Raw genomic sequence first — 3,807 nt, 5'->3', positions numbered from 1 at the left:
ATTTTGGTGAGTAGCTCCGATGCACATATCCCAACACATGGACCCTTCCCCTCCTCGAGCCCCACCTGTCTCTAGTGTCGCCTCCCCTATGGCCGATCTATGGTAAATGGTCCTGATCGGAGATGGCAGCGATGGTAATGGATACACTCATGGAGATCTTCCTGCTCTGGCATATTCTATGAAGCGGTTGCACCACAATGATGCAGATCAAGGTTGAGTACGAGCCAGTGGGCCATCTCTCTTGTAGTTGCTTGTCTACGCTCAAGGATTTGGATCGTGGTGATTCTAGATGCAAAGGTGTTGGTATGGTTGAGGTGTCTTACTCAATTGAACACTACGATTTTGCTCCTGACATTTACCAATTTGATTCTCGACTAAACTTTTGGATTATCTAATTGATTTATTGCCTCAATTCTATACATGTATGCACTAATCTACTTATCTACTGCATCTTCTCAATAGCAACCTAGCCATGTACATCTTCTGGTAGTTATCTAATATATTCCAAGGGGATGCAACTGGCTCCTCTTCTATATATTTGAAGGTGTCGTAACTAAAAACTAACAATTATACCAAATAAGCCCTAATATACTTAAGGTGTTTAGGATGTGCGTTATATTCCGTCACAAAATGTCTCTTGTGTTGGTCTGTAGGACCGCCTACTAGTTAACATACAAAAAAAAAATTAGAGGTGCATGCAATCATTCTAGCACTAGAGGTACCAAAAGCATAAATTATAATAAGAATATAACTCTGAAGTGTGTGCTGTGTGATCATCTAGAGAGGCTCAACTGATTGTTGATATCGTCCATACCTGATCGACCTTCTAGATCAATAGTTGGTTGCGATAAGATGCACATGAAATAAAATTGATATAATAAAACATGGGCATGTTAGACCCAAAGTTAGCGCTTTGAAGAGACAAACACAACTATGTCAAAGAAACTCACAAAACAAAATATATGATCTGAAAACATTATTATTTGTGAAGGTCGTGTGTTGAACGGTACATACATACTAACTAATGTGTGCAAGTAGACGCTCGTTTTGCCCATATAAGACTTATAGTGACTCACATGGCGCTCCCTTTCATACTGTTATGTAGGCTCTTTATTAGATGAAATATTATCATAGTTTAACATTATTTTAGAACAAAAATTGGTGACCATAATTTCATTTTCATAGTTTATTTTTCATAAAAATATGTACTCACATTGGATTGTGTAATGACTAGATAAGGGCATCTCCTAAAAGGCCCTAATCCAGCCACCCCAAACATATTTTGGCGGTTGGGGAAACAAAAAAACTAGCTCCAACACACCCCACCTTGCCCTCCCCCCAATTAGGGAAAGACCCAAAGAAAGGCACCAGGTTAAGGCACTCATTTTCCGTTGCCAACGTGATGGGTCCATTGTAGGGTTACCGGCGCCAATCCTTGACCACCGTGGGGCCAATTCTGACCTCCATCAAAGTTGCACCACCATGTTGTCGTCATGCTCTGCCACATGTGTTTGGTTAATAATTGGGTCCCATATCATGGAGTACAAATAAAAATATAGGATGAGAGTTAGAGTCTACTACTTGAATTGGTGGGACTTTTGGAGCACTGTTTTGGGATAGCGTGGAAGATGTTCATATTCAAATAGCAACGATTGTACAACTCCACATGCTAGCATTCAAACATTATTACTCCCTCTAGTCTAAATTATTTGAAGCAATGTTCAAATAAATAAATATTTGAAGCTGCTTTGGAGTATATTTGTACTAGGCATAGTATATGACCGCGCCAATTATGTTGGACTAGAGGGGTACTTTTTTCCAACCTCTTTAGAATGTTTTATGGGATCAAGGAGCTTTATAATTATTCAATTGTTATAATCATTCTTAAAGATGTCTGCTATGAAATGTGGTGTATAATTAAACCACAAGCATCTCCTCCTCTCAAGAACACTAGCTCTATTGCTAGCACATCTATGAGCTGCTTCAGTGGCAGATCCACCAAACAAAAGTATAACTTTCATGTTACCTGAAAGGGAGTGACTATTTCTCAGTCGACTGAGAACTAACTCGTTCTCAGTTATATGATGTCAACAAATCTCAGTTGTAACTTTAATTTCAACTCATGACTAGCACGAATCAGAAAGTAAATCAAATTCTGTAAAATTTGACTGAGCACGAACCTAGTTCTCTGCTAGCGGAGAACTAGCAAATCGCTACCTGGGATTTGCTAGTTCTCAGCTAGTCAAGTCCTACACCATTTATTTGCATCGTGATTCGTGCTAGTCATGAGTTGCAACTCTAAGATTTAATGGCATCATCTAACTAAGCACAAAGTTAGTTCTCGGTCCACCGAGAAGTAATCACACCCTAATTCATAAGCATTAAAATGATACTATTTAATGCCTGTAGCAATAGAAAATAAAATCCAATCACGCGACTATGAGGGAGGCAGCTCTTACACATGGGTCCTAGCTTACGGACAAATTTGGCTAGATACATTTTGTGCAATCAATTGGATTATGGTGTAGTAAGTGGAACCCATCCTAAGGATAATTTTTTCCACATACGTAGGTGATTCCCTTAGATATAAGTGGGTCAAAGTTAGGCCCTCCTACCTTTGGGAACCAATTCCCTACGTTGCACAGGTGATGCCCAAAGAAAAGTTTAGGGAATCGGAGTACGGAGTTGCTTCGAGGCCCACTTATTGCAAGAAATTCAATATTGGTTCTTTGTCTAACAACACATACATGTGAGAGTAGAACAAGATGAAAACGACAAAACAAAGGGATGCATGTTGGCTTGATAGTGTTCTTTACTCATGTGTGGACCCTAGCTATCAGTTTCTGGGCTGAGAACACACGCTGTGAGGCTGGTGCCCAAACTTTTTTTCAGGGCACCGCTGAGTACGTGTGGCAATCTTTTGATGTTCTGGGCATCGGCTACATTGTGGAGGGCCTTTAGGTTACCCTCTGCCCTCCTTAGGGCAAAATTTTGAACGAACTTTTACAAAAGAAAGAAAAGTTAGCTCATTATTTTGAAATAATGAGGATATTCTAACTTTGACCCACTTACATCAGAAAAGTCGATGGTATGTGCCCGTTGCTGAAAGTTGAAGCCAACTACCAAAGAAATAAACACCACGATTGTACGAGAATATCTTCGCTTCAGTATTCCTTGGTGCTAGCGCACAAGTCGGAATCCTTCATGTACCCGGGGGCATTTCAAGTGTCATCGCCTATCCATCATATTTTTGGGTGATGGATAAAACTTACGTTTAATTTCAGATCATATCGTGATGATACTATGCCTTTTCTATTACTACCGAAATCACTTCTCTCCCACACACACGCACCTTTTATTTATTTTTGCCCATCTCTCGAGGATGCTCTTCTCTTGCGCACTAAAACGACCGTGGCTTCATAGGCGTCTCTCTCGCTCTCTCTCTCTAGAGGAAGGAAGAAAAGATATTTGAATGCCTCGTATATAAAGTAGGTGAAAATTAACCTATTTATCTAACTTTTCCCCCATAAAATTACCTAAATAACTGCATCTACCAAGTACAACCTCATTTAGTATGTAGTTCATGACCACCTTTTGTCCTCCTTATTAACGTATGGATTTCGGGGCTCGCCGCTCATTCTCCTATTACAATTTACCACATACATGTTTGCCTCTTCTCAAAACTTTTAAAGCGACATGTAGCTCGGCCTCCGTTTGCAGTTTTCAGTGAGAAATGAACAATCTTTAGTTAGAAGTATCATCTAAAATTTGGATTTTCTGAGTTGTTGAGATTTTTTGTGGGTTCGA

This window comes from Lolium perenne, chromosome 4, assembly GCF_019359855.2.
Source record: "Lolium perenne isolate Kyuss_39 chromosome 4, Kyuss_2.0, whole genome shotgun sequence".
In the NCBI taxonomy this organism is placed as follows: Eukaryota; Viridiplantae; Streptophyta; class Magnoliopsida; order Poales; family Poaceae; genus Lolium; species Lolium perenne.
The sequence above is the reverse complement of the archived record's forward strand: the minus strand, read 5'-3'. Positions refer to the sequence as shown.